The 15,755-nt window shown below is 35.9% G+C and overlaps 1 protein-coding gene across 5 annotated transcripts in view; it reads right to left on the bottom strand.

Moving 5' to 3' along the window:
* Positions 1-740: 740 nt before the first annotated feature.
* Positions 741-15,755, bottom strand: part of ERC2 (ELKS/RAB6-interacting/CAST family member 2) — a 585,639-nt gene continuing 570,624 nt past the window's right edge. For all 5 annotated transcript variants that reach the window (XM_074914417.1, XM_074914419.1, XM_074914418.1 and 2 more), the window contains one exon: positions 741-3,637. The gene's annotated coding sequence lies outside the window, so the exon portion shown is untranslated. The remainder of the gene's footprint in view (positions 3,638-15,755) is intronic.

Genomic DNA, 15,755 nt, shown 5'->3' with positions numbered 1-15,755 from the left:
TTAAAAGTGAAACTTAATATCCTATGTTAGTACATAGTACTCTCTTACCAAGAAAACTAATTTATAGGTGAAGAAACAGAGTTTAAAACTAAAAGACTGTGTGTTTTTAAATAACCTAAGTAAAATGCATACTTACTTACCTTTTATTCTCCTGCTGTGTGTGCCCTGAGCTGGTCCAGGGAGTTCTATGAGGTAAGAAATTCCTGTCCAACAAAAGTTCCTTTTCTAAAAAAAGTTAACATAATGGAAACGGGGAACCACTTACCAGGCAGCTGAAAAAGGAGCTGACTGTGCAGAGAATTTCACACCTTATGGCTTTTGGTCAGTAAAGTACATAAACAAAATGTAATTTTCTATGCAATTACACAGGGTCACACAAGAATATTATGTTTTAGAAACCCACTCAAAAGCATATTGCTCTCTAAGAGCCCAATCCAGAAAAAGGTTCCTCACTTTAGTAAAGTTGCTGGTAAGCATTTCTGGGAGTGGGGCCTAGGAGACATTTTCCTTTTTATGCTTTCTTAAACAGTTTATGTGATAGTAACAACAGGAAGATAAATTACTTTGAATGGTAGCAATTAGAGAAATAAGGAGTGTGATAGATTTAGCATGTGGAAAACATCTCTCACACATTTTCTTACAGTCATTAAACCTACTTTTAATGACACAACACTGATTTCAGAAAGAAACAAAGTTTATTTGATGAATATAAACAAGCTGATCAACACTAAATACTTCCCATACACATGATAACAATGTTATGAACTCTAAATACCGTGGTACTTTACACTTCTACTAGACATTAAATTACAATGACTGTCTAATACATGCCCACTGGTAATTTCTAGGAATTCCTTAGTTTCATATCAATGTCCTTAACCATATATCAACATCACAATCCAGAACATGCCACTCACTTGAAAAAATTATTACAAGAAGCACTATCAAATGAGGACCTAAGGTAAATAGGGAATACTGACCCATTGCTGCAGAACATCACATTCGAACGTCACCCTACACACACAAAAAAAACACTGCAGATATAGTTTGTGTCAACACATCTGAGGTCTTTTCATAAACACTGTTTAAAAAGTAAATTGAAACTCACTTTCAAATGAAAGTCAATGTGCAGGTACGTGCATACTGGATACACAAAATTCATTAAATACAAAATTCATACTGTACATTTAAATGAAAGAAAGAATGTGCAGTACAAGACTGACCTCACATTAAAATAATAATCATTATCTTAAATGTTAACCGAAAACTGGTTTGCTTCTTTACACTTAGAGGGGGAAAAAAACCTACCAAACATTGCTCAAATAAAATATTTCCCAACATCACAGTGTTTATTGTAAACCCCGAGATTCTATTTTAGTGTATGAAAAGATTTTCTCCAAACATCATAGAGTATCACATGAAATGAAAAGAAAAAAAAAAAAAATAAAGCAAAAAGCAATGTTAGACAAAATTTTACTCTTTAGGGGCACACTTGCAGGTCCTGATAAAAGTTTAGGTCAATACTCTTACCAACATGAGTGGAGCAAAAATGCCCCTAAAATAATATCTGTGACAAAATTGGCACATACATATAAATATCTAACTATACAGCTTTGTATCTGTGACCCTACTTCCCCCCTAGTTTATTTCCTACTTCAAGTATTCAGTTGCAGAGTTAAGGTAAAGACCTGATTGTAAGAGACACAGACGATTGTCCCCTACTGTGACAACAAATTTGTCATGAGAAACTAGTTTTGTTGTCTGAGTTTCCAAGTGCAACATTTGTCATATGTGCTAAATATACTCCCAAAAGCTTTGCTGTTTCAAAAACAAAGATCTAAAATGCCATTGATAGTTAAAGGACAAACTTTTTAAACATGAATGAAATTGGGATTATCTATGCTATACTAATGCTATACATTTTACTCTATTTACTGAAGACAGTAGCATCCAGCAGGACTCCTGCTCGAATAAATTGCTCTTTGATTGCACCAAGAATTATGGTACAAATAAATAAAATATCATCTCTAGACAATAATTTTAAAGGGGTTACTACGTATGGCTCATGTAAGATGTTTAGGGTTAATTGCACCACAGGTTCCAAAAATAATTTTTCTAAATTCAGTGCAAGACTTTAGGAGTATCCATTTAATTTCTCTTTTTTTACAGCAGCAAAGAAAAACTACTAAGGATTAAGGCCACCCATGCTTAAATTTATTGTTTGTCCTTTAAAAATGCAGATATTCTATTCCCACTCCCATCAGCATGGAAGCATTTCTTCCATGGACAAAAAGATGCCTCAATAAAACAGCCAAACATTTGCACATGTTTGCCAGACTGACTGAAAGTGTTCACGGAGTCATAAGGATCCTCTCCTTGAGAAGTGGTAGAGATTTGACTATCAGTTATATTCTCTCACTGAATGTAATGACTTCACATTTTTATTTTTCCTTGAATGTGATTTAAATTTATTTTATTAGATACATTTTGTGGATGCAAACAGCCTTTAAGTGCTGTTTGTTCATTGGTATTTTCTTTAGCATATCAGAATCATTGGGATCCATGTTGGAGACTGTTTTTCAATGTAGAAAACAATAACAAACAGTTCCTCATTTACAGGAGACCTAGTGCATATACTGTATTCACGGCAATCTTATATTTTGTTTTGTTTTTTAAAGAGTCCCAGCTTTTACTGTTGAAAACCTGTATGCTTTTGGATGGTAAAAGCTTGATACATCCTTGTGTGTATGTCCATATATATACATACATATGTATTTATATATGCCTCAAGCTTTTACCATCCAGAAATAGATACATTTTGTATATAATCTTATATTTATGCTCAAATTAGATGTCCTATGCATTGTCAGAGACACACACCATATTTTCATAAAGCTAATCTTTGTCATCAGTTATTAGTACCAAAAATTGATTTCATTTCCAACCTGGCCCAGAGCTTAATTCCGGTTATACTATCAAAGTTTTTTGGTTTTAGTTTTGGTATTTTAAAAAAATTATTATTATTTTATCTGTAGATATAAGAAAACAGAGGAGGGTAAAGGCTTGGATTTTATCTTTTGGAAAAGCCCACATCTAACTGGGGGTAAGATTAATGCCCACACCCTTATATAGCATTTTACTAATACCTCTTTGATAATCTAGTGCAATAGAAGTGATACTTTAGAAGAGACTAGGTAAAATCAGCAAATGCAGATACCACATCTAAGAGAATCTGAATCACTTATTAAAATCAATATCAATTTACCAAAAATTAGTTAAATAATCTGCTTAACTGAACTTCATTAAACAATAATATTCTGAACAGATGGTTTCTTTGTGAAAACAGAGTAACTTCCAAGACCCATTAAAGACAGAAATGAAGCTCTTACAATTTCTGCTTGAGTCTCCTTCATTATTTTCCAAAGTATCTAAATTCATAGTAGACTACAAGAAATAATGGAGAAAATGCCAATTAATGCAGCATTTCATTAGATATCAACCTTAGCATTAATTTTCTGCATCTGTGATCTTCTCCAGGATATCATGGTCATGTTTAGAGATCCAATGCAATAGATTATCATCGTTAGCTTCCAGTGCTACATTTTTTTTCTTCCTCTTTCACTAGTTCCTCTGACAACTGTAACAAGGAAACAAAATATTCTGATTAATAACATGATCGAAGCATACAAAACATCCCAATTCTCATCTAATCAAGCTTCTCATAGACATCAGTGGATATATTGTTTTTCTAGGGACTAAGGATTAAGTAAGGATTTAAATTTGATTTGAACCCACTTATTATGTTCATGGGGTGGCAATTACTTTTACAGCTGATTTTTATGACAAGATTCACCCTAAAAGGGAAAATTCTTAAATTCCAAAGATGTGAAATTCTGTTGTGCTTGTGATTCTGTGAATGGTGAGTCTTCTGATCTTGTCTATAAGCACAGTAGTTTTGAAGTGGAAATGCTATTAAATAAAACTAAATATTTTTATTTGGAAACCGAAGTAATCATCCATTTCTTTCCACTGTGTTCCATGGCAGGTGGGAATATGTAGTACCTCTTGCAACTCTCCAGAATTGAAGGTACTGACAGCAACATTTTATTGTTATATTTTAAGCACTTTAAGTCCACTTTAATTTACAAAACAGTGGAGAAGGATTTTATGGATACAAGAACCTCAGATTTATAAAAGTTAAAATATACAACAATCTGTTATGAGTTTTTCAGCCATGCAGGCTGGCAGTCAGTGACTATTGCTCTTCATGGCCTGTCAGGCACTGCTGAAATCTAGGGCGCTATGAGAGGTAACTTGTGTAAGCCTGACTCTGTCCGTGGGAAGAGTCTTCCTGGTTTCCACAGGCTTTGGATGAGGCTCCGTAGTCTGATTGTAAGCAACTACGGAGCGAGGCCTGAATGATTTTTATTGTTACGCTAGTTCTGCTGCAAGAAAACGGCACAGTATTCTTGAACAGAGAGCAATGGATTAGTCTTATTCACATTATCTGTGTATCAGATGAGTGGGAGGAATTAAATGATTCCTTTACAGGGCAGTTGTTCATTTATCCATTGACTTTGTTTCTAGAAAATTGGAAATGGGTTATTATGGGATTCTCTGTTATTGGCCTTGCATTTATGTAACCTTAGAAGTTTCCGAAACATCCAGTTTTATGAAAAAGAAATTGCCATAGAATGCTTACACTTTTGCATACAGCTGAAAAATTGTTAAGTTTTGTAAATAGAACTAGTTGACTAAAATGCTGCTTTACATTCTAGAATCTAATATTTCTCAGAGTAATTATTTTGTGAGTAAAGTGAAATACTGTTTACAGATAAACTCACAAACTATTTTAAATCCCCATTTTCAAGTTCATATCTTTGTGGCAAGTACATGTAATGGTTTATATAACACAAGCTTAGATGAATAGTTCTACTTTTCCAATGGGAGGTTGGTACAATTCTTCTGGTTGAAACACTTAGGGACTAATCCAAAGCCCACTGAAATGTGGAAAGGTTCCCACTGATTTTAACAGGTTTTGGATCTGGCCCTTGAATGGAGAAAAAATGACTTCTGCAGAGCTGGAAAGCCAGGGAGTTCCTAAAGTAGATCATGTTACTAGTTCTGGCACATAAAATCTTTGCAAACTTTTTATGAAAACTGTAAGTCAGAGCATGCATTACGTTTCGTGAACTGTGCATAGCTCCCATTCTTTTGTGTGCAGAGTATTTCTTAATCATCAAAGAGATACATAAGCATATGAAGCACCCACATAACTTACTGAGCAGAGTACATTCCAGAAACTGTAGCACAAAAATGTCTATATTTTTTTAAGAGTTTCACTACAAACATAATCACAGCAAATCTTCAATATACTTGGTATTTTACAAGTTCCTTTGCAATTAATACTCGTTTTTGCTCTTAGAAATAAGAACCCAGCATAAAGTGTCCAATCTGAGGAACAGCAACAAATTACAAAATATAGTATCTCTCTGACTTGCTCCCCAAATTTTCACTGGGGTTTTACTGTAGAATGAAACCCCCAAATAAACCCCACCCACTTAATCAACCCACCCATTCATCAGGAAACCATACATGTATTGGAAGTGTAAGAAAAACTTATTCACCACAGGTAGGAAATGCAAAGTATTTCTCTAGTAAGTCAAATAAATATATAAAAGGATATTGCTGTCAAATACCAACTGAGGTTGAGTAAATTAAATTTATATTTGTTTCTTCAATGCTGTACTTGGTATAGGTCACTGAACCTCTAAAACAGAAATAAAATTTGGTAACATACATTGGGCCTGAGATTCAGCAGTGCTCCAGCTGAAATTAATGTCTTATGAGTTTGGCACCTCTGACAGTCCATTAGATACCAGTCAATGAAAACAGCAGAAGGATGTGAAGATATAAAAGTGTAGTAGCCCACAAATATTTGTTCAGATTGTTTTTCCTTTGGATAAAGACACCTGCCTGATTACTACTTTTTACCTTCAATCCTTTCCTCTCAGCAGTGATTTGCAGAAACAAGCTGGAGTGGGTGGGTAAACACAAAGGGGTTAAAGGGGAAACTGTTTAATAACAGTAGTAAAATGCAGGCTATTTTTGACATCTGGGTTAATGTCCATTATGCTCCATATGCTTTCCAAATGTTTGCAACAAGCACCCAGATACAAAAACAGATACCCATTCACATAGGCTTAAATTGCCCTCTCCTAACCTGTTACACATGGTACCTACATAAAAGGCCAACAACTGATATGGTAATTAGTGAGTCAGAAAGAGAGGGAATAGCCACTTTATTGCAGGGAATTGGTATCTGACCAAATGTTAGTAGAGAAGGATATCATTAATAAAAACCTGTTAGGGCTATTTCTCCTCCTTAGTCTATGACAAGGCATCTGCATTGTAATGTGACATCTTTTAAAAAGCTGTCAGGATCAATGACTCAGTTTCCTTCTCTAGACTCATACATCATTACTGTGATCAGAGTACGCACAAATGATGGGAAATTATTTCATTTTCTGGAAACAAGTAACTAGATTGGAAAGTAGTATTTGAAAAATAAGGCTATAACTCATAAAGTCTTTCTCAACTGACCTTCTGGAACTCACCTGCACCTCTTGCAACATCTAAATGATGTGAAGAAAAAAAAAGCATTCTCAATTTTTACTTTTGTCTGTGCAAAATCATGAGAAGAATGACACAATTAACTAAGACAAAGCCCTGGCACAGTAGTGTTCTGAATCCTGTCCCTGCCACTAGCTTATTGGGTGACTAAGGAAAAAGCCGTATCATTTTTCTGTGCCCAACTTACTCTTTGCTAGAGCAGGGATAACATCAGGCTCCTCACAGGAATTTGCAAGGCTTAATGTTTGTAATGTGCCTTAATAGTCTTGGATGAGTGCTAAGTATTATTATTTTTCAGTTCCTGCATTTGATTACAACTAAAATAACATAGTAAAAATTAAATTAATATATTAAGTTACAAGTAAAGAGCAAGCATGTGGTTTGTGGAGCTACTTGTAACACTTTTAATACAAACATGTATTACAGACTAGGTGATTCCCAAGGTCTGCAGTGACATGTACCATGTGGGCATAACTTAACAACTGCAGAATCCCCCCAGATGTTTGATTCAGCCAAAAATCTGTTCGTGGCTTCTGTGCGAGCCCAGAGCTCAGACCAGTGGGAGCACTGCGGGCTGCTTTTCCCCTGCCCCTGAAGTGCAGTTGCAAACATGATCACAGTCCAGATATTTGCAACTCAGCACAAGAAACAATATTAGGTAGCACAGATCTGCTGGAGTGCTCGCCACAATATAGTTCCCTTAACACAGGATACAAAAATGGGATGATATGTACTATTTGAACTTCTCTGTCATTACAGTCCCAACAAATACTGGTTTTGCTACTTCCTCCTGGCCTAACTCTCATGGAAAGAATGAAAACCCACTGTTCGCTTTCTAAAGAATACAGTAACCTGTTAAAGCCTGTTATATTGATGTAAAAATCTCTAGCAAGGAGGGCCAAGAAGAGAAATAATTAAGACATAAAGTTGTATCCAATCTATGTAGAAAACTTCCAGTGCCGAGATGCCAGAGACACCTAAGACACTTGTTGAGCTGAGTGAAAAGGTAAAATCTAGTTTAAATTTATAGCATTCCTTCAGTGTCCCTCTAGGAGTTTGGCTTTTTGCCAGTGTTCCTTGTTAAAAATTTGTTAAACGTGTTTGGCATTAATGCAAACACAAAGTGCTCATTTGTTACAAATTCTATTGGAATGCATTCATTTAAGGCAATGAAGTAGTTACCAGAAAAGAAAAAATGTTCATTAAGTACATTTTAAAAATACAATGATGTATGCGGTGCATAACTATGGCGCCCCAGTGGCTATATAAATATCTGACAGAATAACCACAAGTTGTGTTTGGTTTGAAATTGGAATCTTTTAAACATAACCGATAGAACAAAAACTGGTTTTGTTTGTTGTCAAAACTGATGTTAGTCTTTCTTGTTTAGAACTAGTTAAAATAACCAAAGTTCTGGCATACAATTTCTTACATCTCAAATCAATAAAGTCCACAGGTTAAAGTAATGCTAAAGGAAGTTTCTTGATTTGAACGGTAAGTGCAGCACTGCATATTATCTGGAGAACACTGAACAGAGAAAGTAAACACCATGCTTGGAGGAGAACAAATTTTCGTCATTCTTAAAAACTCCACTTAAGGAAATGTTACCTGTGAGATCTGCAACTGTCTGACAACGTTCAGGTATACCTAGGCAAAGCTGCCCTGCTCTACTCTTAATGCACTGATCCTTTCAGAAAATAAATAGCTTAAACCTAGTTTACAAAATCCTAATAACAAATCTCTTTTATAATAATGTGAAACATCCCTGATAATGATAACTTGATTTTGAATAAGCAATTCTGAGGTGTATTTCTTAGATTCTAGAAAATATCTTCGTAGCTACATTGTAAAAGTAGAACCATTTTTCATTTTACTTTTTCAATGATTTATAGTTACTTGCAATAAAGCTTAAAAATGGCAAATAGACAAGTAAAATACATTTTAAAAGAAAGATCCAGAAACTGTGTGATTTAATTAAATATTGAAAGGTTCGCAAAAAACATCAGTATAGAAGGTTACGTATAACAAAATTAACATTGTTCCAATTCTGGCAAAGAAATTATTTATCCCATTTTTTGCTATTTATGTTTTAAATTCATTATACAGTAAAATTCAGAAGGATCTACAGCTGGTGGTAGAATCACTGCTTGAACGTGATGAACTTTCCATATTGTTATAAAGCCAGAATGTTAATCTGAGTTAGGGATAAAAGCAGATACCATTGGGATGAATAAAATCAAATGCATTCAAGCCCTCTAGAGAGTGAGAGTCCTTGAAAACTACTGTATGATTATATGATAAAAGTAGATGAAGTTTATGAACCTTAAGACTATTTGGACAAGGATGTCTTCTCTACTGGGAATGTTTATAAATCAAAATTAGGTAAGTGGTATATGAATTGAAAGATTCTTTAATAAACTTTTTCTTTTCATAAAACAAGTCTAGTCCAAATCAAAGCTCTTCAGAAATTTATGAGAAAACTCAGCACATGTCCTTCAACCTGTCACTTTCATGCTGAATTAAAAAGAGTTCTATGGGAAATGATACGGATGGCTTCAGACTAGCACTTTGATGGGCTGAGCTGGAGTGTATCAAAGATGATGGAAGAATTTCTATCGACTCCAGTGGACCCGAGAGCTGCTCATGGAGGCAGCAGTGACTCAGCAACGCACGGCATGGAGCTCTTTGTCAAGACATTTATGACTTCCTTAAGATGCAGCATGTGAGACCATTAAACTCCTTTTTTTATTATTTAAATGAAACAGAAGTGACAAATAAAGAAGAGGTTTTGGGTAAAATGGATCAAACAACAAGAGTTCCCAATGTGATCCTAAAAACTGTCAATTGCAGAGATTACTTGATGAAATTTGAAGGACCCTTTTTCATCCTTGCTGATGTGGAATGCCATTTATTCTCATGCTAGGGACTAATTAGGGGCCTTTTTTGAAGATCAAGGTTTTTCGATCTCTGCTTCTTAATAACATGGTTTGCCTGTCTGCCACCTGGGACAAGGCAAGGCACTCTCTCTAACTCCTGAACAGCAGGCACTGCCTTAGGCCATTGCAAGTGCAGGCAGGAAACTGATCCTGCCTTTTCAGTTTAACCCGTTCACTGCCAGCCCTCCACAAGCCCACTCAAAGTCCGGAACAGGCAGTGACCAATCCAGTGGGAAAGCGTTAATTTAATATACTAAAAAATCGTGTGCCTGGAAATCTGACATGAAGGGCAAAATTATTGTATTGGTGTAGTGATAAAGTGATCAGAAACCATGCTCTACTTAGAGACCGGGTTGAATGCATGTGGCAGTATTTGCTGCAAATCCACATACCACTTACTGTGCTCCAAGCAGGCAGACCATGTTTCTGGTGGCTAAGAAAAGAAGTGGTTAAATAAAAGCTGTGTCAAGCCCCCAATCTAATAAGTCATCTTATTAGGAAGTTGTGATGCCCTGTTTGCCCTAGCCTGTGGCTTGTCTGCTCCACTGAAAGGTCTCCTGCTGGGACCTTTGTGGCATTATATGAGGTAGAGAAGGCTGCTGCAATATATGAGCCTTGGTTTTGAGCAGCCAGAACAGCAGGAGAACTAAGCTGCAAAGAATTAAACATGTAACAACTTTGTAAAAGCACAGACAGTGATTGAGGTTGGCCCTTTTGCTGTTGACACATTCTGGCCCCTGTAGGTTGTGGTCACTAAGCCCATTAGAGTTGCAGTGTGGCAACATCTAGTTCAGCAAGTTCAATGTGTTTCTGTTTTATTTCTAAATACTGGACGCAAGCTGGCAGTGATAGGAGAGTGGAATATGGCCCCAGAAATATGTCATAAACACAGTCGTCATTGTCAGGGATGTGAAATTACTTTTCAAACTATTTATTTTTGGCAGATGGAGGTTGTATGTACTTTTGCATTTTGTTAACTGAAATTTAATTGCAACTTGCTGCATGTTTTGTTTTAATTTTTTTTTTTTTCTTTAAAAAAGGAAACCTCAAGATGCTGTTTTCTCTTAAAAGAGAAAATTTTCACTGGATAGAGAAATCTTTGTTGTTAGAAATTCATTGCAAAATGAAAACAGAAAAAACGAACCCACTAAAATCCCAGCTGGGATAAGTTTCATTTATAAGCATCCACTTATTTAAATCAACACTCCTCACTGTTCTTTTTTGTTTGTTTGTTTCTTGAAGATAAAACATATATTTAATTCAGGCTTTAAAAACTGGATTCTAAAATGGACAAGAAAAATTAATTAAATTAATTGAGATATTACTGATATAACTGAGGGGTAGATTTAAATCATAAACCCTAATATGAGATGCAAATCAGAAGAATACTCCTCCCTATCTCTCCAAGGACTACACTTTTTCCAGGGAACAGTGTAAAGTTTCTATTGCACATTGATGAGGATGCTCATGGTCCCTGAGCTCTGAAGGTTCTGTTTGCCTTTCAAAACTGCATTGTGATCCCATCTTTTGTAAATCCCTGCAGATTCATCACTGCCAGTCTGTAGATATGGAGCAAATGATGAGCTGGCTGAACACTTGTGCATCTGAAACATTTGACTCTCTCAAGCCTGTTACGTGTTGCTGCTGTCCTCATTCCCAAATGAGCTAAGGCTTATGTAAGAGGTTAAATGTGCAGAGAATGATAAAGACAGGTCACAGCTGAAGGAGGGAAGGGGTTGGCAATCTTTTGTTCTTTCTGTCCACAGGCATTTCCCTGGTGCCCTTCCCTGTTTCTTCATGGGTGAGGTAACAGTGTTTTTGCTCAGGCGTAGTCACCCTTTGGGTGCACCCAGCTCACTGCTGCTGGCAGCACTGCCGAGGGCTCAGTAAGATCTGACTTGCTGACCCACAGAAATGATTGGCCACTCCTTTTGGAGGGACAAAAATTATGTCAAAGGAAAAGCACATTCTTTCTTCAGCCAGCAGTGGTGAGGGGTGTTTCTTTCCTGTTCTTAGGAGTTTGCCTGAGCCAAGCAAGGTCATAGCTGTGGCTTCTCTCTGGATGAGGGGAATTTCTAGAATTTGTAGGATTTTTATTTTTTTTTTCTGTCATCTTTTTAGATTTCCTGATAGTTTGGGACTAGAAGGAAATTCTTAAAATCTTATACATATTTGTCTGGTTGTAGGGAGTATGACTTGGTTTTCACCTCACACATCCTACCAGAGCCAGTCAATATTTAATAGCTAACATTGGCTGGCTGTCACCACACTGTTGTTAGAAGCATATTGGTTACTAGATGTTGTACCAGAGTAAATACTAATATATCTGGTGGTGAGGAAGTTTAATCCAAAAGCATTCCAGCCAATGAGCAGTACAAGGCCTGTACTCCTTTTGAAGTACCCAAAGGCTTGATGGAGTCGGGAGGAAGAGAGGTGGTGAGGGCTGAGTGCAGGTTTGAGGTACTTCATGTGTGGGCCCAGTTCTTCCCTTAGGAAAAGGTTGAATACTTGGCTAGAGAGGGCAAGTCTTCTTGGAAGTGCTGGGCATAGCATGGTGTCCTTAGGGCAGATGACTCCAGTAAATTGGCAGAAGTTTGCTGGGATTATCTTTTTCTTAACCAAATAGTAAAAAGAAAATTAATAAAGATGCATCTAATGGCTTATGTCTGCTTTTCCAATCACCTTAGACGGCTTATCTTCTAAAACTGAGAATAAACAAATGAGCTTCAGAGTATTGCTCTGTGGATCTGAATATTTGTAACAACCACTGTATATTCCCATCTATACTCATAATTTAGGTAAACCATTAACATGCCATTTCATTAGTTTTTTCTTCTAGTTAATAGCCCTGTACTCTTTAAAGTTATCCTATCAGTTATATTTAAATATTAATTGTGCTGTGGAGGGAATTGTGATGTATACTGATTGTATAAATAATAATATAAAAGAAATCAATATGCCAAAGGATAGCTCAGAATTTTGTTATATATCTAAAGCCTGTTTTACAGCATGAGATGTACTTTTATCTTCTTCCTCTCCAAATGATCCTAAATATTTTTTATTTTACATGGTTCATGATATGAACCTACTTATAAAAGTGAAGTGTGACACTTACAGTTGCATCTTTTAATGTCAGAAAGAAAGAGATACAACTAAGGAAAATGTTAGCAGGTTTGGTCTATTTGAAGTAAGACCAATGTTGGATCCACTTAAAACTCCTCAAACTGCTAAAGCATTACAATGACTGTGTGTGGCAGTGTGAACATGACCGTACATGCTTGACAGCTACTTATTTTTTAAATACCCATCCAAACAACATGCAGCATTTTGAAATCTAACTTGTGTGGTCTAATTATGCAATAATTTTTATACTTTAGGCCCCAATAATATGAGCTTCTCCACAATTATGAGTCTGCCCACGCATTTCTCAGTGCATGTTACGGAAGACTTAGGGACCAGTTCTAGGAAGCATATAAGCATATGTTTTAATTTTTACTCTAAGTGAGACTTAAATGTGCACCTAACATTAAGAGAATACTTAAGAGTCTATAATGAAAGGGGCCTTACAGGCTATCCTTTTACTAAGGGCATGCATACAAGACCCATAGTTACCAGTATACCAGTAATAATGACTATTGCACAAAGGGAAAAAATAAAATAGCAATAAGAAACTTGTTTAAGCAAAATCTTGCTTCCCCTCCCAAATTCCAAATACCATCTTTTTAACCATTCACAAACTCAAAAGCATGCATCTGTGTAAGAGTTAGCAAGTTCAGAGGCTTAGATTGCAAGATTTCCAAAGGAGATACTCAGACTTTCCATGCAAGTGTCAAATGACAGATAAACATAGACAATGAAAAATACGAACTTCATTATGACATCATATAAAATTACCAGGACAACATTTTCTACTTGATGCATTTACAAAAAATGATAAACTGTGTTTATCAAGACAAGTAAATTTGAGCATAAATAATCACTACAATTCATCATAAATCACAACTTACACTGAATAGTATTTTTTTCTAGAGAACACCTATTTCCCTGTGCCCATTTTCTTTCCCCTTTCGATCTCCCATTCCAACTGTGCACAGACCTTCTCTAGTTTTTCCTCTCTATTATTCTTCTTGCTTAAGCTTTATTTCTCCCCACTCTTTTTTATTCCATTCTCTGCAGCAGTGCTCTTACCACTCTGTCAGTCTCTGCTGCCTATCTCTGACCAACTCATTGCTGAGTGATGGTATTGGACTATAACTGGAAACTGTGTGATATCATCACCGTCTACTTTACTTGCATATTGCAGTTCTATTAGTTGGAACAAGATAAAACACGAGAAGAGTAATTCACAAAAGCATTTTTGAGGATAATTTGCTAATTAAAAACAGCAAAACAAAATCAGAAGATACTCTTGTGCATGCACAAATGTGTCAGTCCCACTGAGGAAAAAGTAAAGCCCAGAGTGGAACTTAACTCACAGCATCAACTTGAAAAATAAGAATAATGATGGCAATACAAACTTTGATAACTCCTCCATCAATTTTAGAGGGAGTAGCAATAAAAGTGGTGCTTAAAATTTATTTTTTTTCTACTGAAACAACTATATTACAAGAAAGATAAGATAGTTTCAGGGCTACTTTCCAGAAACTTTGTTCTTACTGGACTCCCTAATTCAATAAGAGAAAACCAAATTTGACAAGACATCCTAATTTCTCATTAAGTATTCTAAATACAATAAAATTATCCAGCCCATTTAATTCTAGTCTTCTGGATTTATTTCTTTCCTCACACTTGCATGTTTTGCCTCATTTTCTATCTGAACTTAAAGATATAGGTCGCCACCTTCACATTCGTATTTATACACTTCAGATATGAGACACAGCAGCCTGTGCTATATAAGGAACTTTGGAGCTGGATACAAAGACATGGGAAATTCAGCAAAAAAGCACAGTTGGATCACGATTTCATATTTGAATTTAGTGTACTGTATCGTGAGGGCTAGAATATAAAATGCAGGGATTAAGTCAAAGAACATGGTCTCACTGCATTTTTTTGATGAGAAAACCTTGGTTTTACAAACATTTGCACAGATAAATCAAACTTAACTTTTTATTAATTTATCTGAGTTACTTGTGCTATTTGAACAATTTTTATAGCATATACCCTAACTGTAATTTATCAATTGTTTTATCACCAAAAGCAATTGATTAAGCCAGGAATAGCTTTTTAACAGAGCTCAACAATTAACAATCATGTAAAAAATAACAAAACCCCATGAATTTTCTCATGCAAGTCCCAACATAGCACATAAAAGTAAGGAGGAGAATCACCCATGCCCTTTGCAGATTTTTTTTCCAATAGAATGTTTTAGGATCTTTACTTTCATTTCATTAAATGAAATGTTATTTTTAATTCCCCAAGGTACATACCTGATGGAAGCATCATTAGGCATTGCCCACAATAATGGCCACAAATTATTTTGTAGGCTCATAGAAAATGCAGCTTGTTCCAGTAATATTTTCTAATTTATCTCTCTTCCAAATTTTGAAGTGCGGATCAGGAACAACTCGCACTTTCTGCTATCCCTGTGTAGAAGGAAACAGGGCCTGCCCTTCTCCTCCAGAGAATATTCTCCAGGTTCCCCACAATGCACGTGCCCCTGAGTTCAGGAATCCCTGCTAAACCCAGAACCTTGCACTGAATAACCATCAGTAGACCAAAACCATCCACAAACCATTCAGCACTGTTCCAATTTCATTTATACTTGAGGTCTCCGCAGCTGGCATGGCAAGCCTAGGCAACAGTTACATGATATCTGAGTAAGTATTGCTTGCATTTTATCTAAAATCCACTGCCTACTCATTTCACTGAGTGTCCATATTGGGAAAACATACCAATTATTTAATATTCACACTCTTCAGACTATTCATGATTTTAGAGACTTCTAATTTTTATACTTCTTTTCCATGGGAGAATTATATTGCAATAGCCTCTTTTTATGTAAAAACAATTTGAAATCCTTTTTTCTAGCCTTTCCTGTGTTCTCTATTCTTTCTCAGTGGCTTATTAAAAATGTGTGGAATAGCAAAGACGTGGGCAAACCTTGAACAGGTACAGAGGTTAAAATGGCTTGGTGTTTAGGTATCTATTTGTTTCCTACATATTTATAGTATTGTTTGCCTTTTTGAT

This window comes from Athene noctua, chromosome 10 (genome assembly GCF_965140245.1).
Source record: "Athene noctua chromosome 10, bAthNoc1.hap1.1, whole genome shotgun sequence".
Taxonomy (NCBI): Eukaryota; Metazoa; Chordata; class Aves; order Strigiformes; family Strigidae; genus Athene; species Athene noctua.
The sequence above is the reverse complement of the archived record's forward strand: the minus strand, read 5'-3'. Positions and strand labels throughout refer to the sequence as shown.